Below are 787 nucleotides of genomic sequence, written 5' to 3'. Positions count from 1 at the left end.
GTAATATTAATGATATTGTTCAGTAATTTCCACATTCTGTTGGATCACCTTTCTTTAGAATGGGCATAAATACGTATCTATTCCATTAGGTTGGCCAGGTAACTGTCTTCCAGATTTTTTGGTGTGGACGGGTGAACACCTCCAACATTACATGGTTTGCCGAAACATCTCAATTGGTATTCCATCAATTCCTGGAGCTTTGTTTTTTGCCAATGCTTTCAGTGCAGCTTGATCTTCCTCCTTCAATACCATTGGTTCTTGATCAAATGCTACCTCCTGAAATGAGTGAACGTCGACCAATTCTTTTTGGTACAGTGACTCTGTGTATTCCTTCCATGCTCTTTTGATGCTTCTTGCGTCCTTCAATATTTTCCCCATAGAATTCTTCAAAATTGCAACTCTGGGCTTGAATTTTTTTTTTTTCAATTCTTTCAGCTTGAGAAATGCTGAGCGTGTTCTTCCCTTTTGGTTTTCTGACTTCAGGTCTTTGCCCATTTCATTATGAATTGGAATCGACTTAACGGCACCAGGTTTTTTTTTTTTTTTTTTTAACTTTGTCTTCTCGAACCACCTTTTGAAATTTTCTGTTCAGCTCTTTTATTTCACCATTTCTTCCATTTGCTTTAGCTACCCTATGTTCAAGAGCAAGTTTCAGAGTCTCTTCTGACATCCATTTGGTCTTTTCTTTCTTTCCTGTCTTTTTAATGACCTATTGCTTTCTTCATGCATGATGTCATCCCACAACTCGTCTGGTCTTTGGTCATTAATATTCAGTGTGTCAAATCTA

At 37.5% G+C, this 787-nt stretch overlaps 1 protein-coding gene across 1 annotated transcript in view; it reads left to right on the top strand.

The window, feature by feature from the left end:
* Window positions 1–787, top strand: part of DNAH14 (dynein axonemal heavy chain 14) — a gene marked incomplete at its 5' end in the record, with an annotated part of 387,403 nt that overhangs the window by 223,978 nt on the left and 162,638 nt on the right. The gene's annotated exons all lie outside the window — the stretch shown is intronic.

This window comes from Trichechus manatus, unplaced genomic scaffold (genome assembly GCF_000243295.1).
Source record: "Trichechus manatus latirostris isolate Lorelei unplaced genomic scaffold, TriManLat1.0 scaffold00039, whole genome shotgun sequence".
Taxonomy (NCBI): domain Eukaryota; kingdom Metazoa; phylum Chordata; class Mammalia; order Sirenia; family Trichechidae; genus Trichechus; species Trichechus manatus.
The sequence above is the reverse complement of the archived record's forward strand: the minus strand, read 5'-3'. Positions and strand labels throughout refer to the sequence as shown.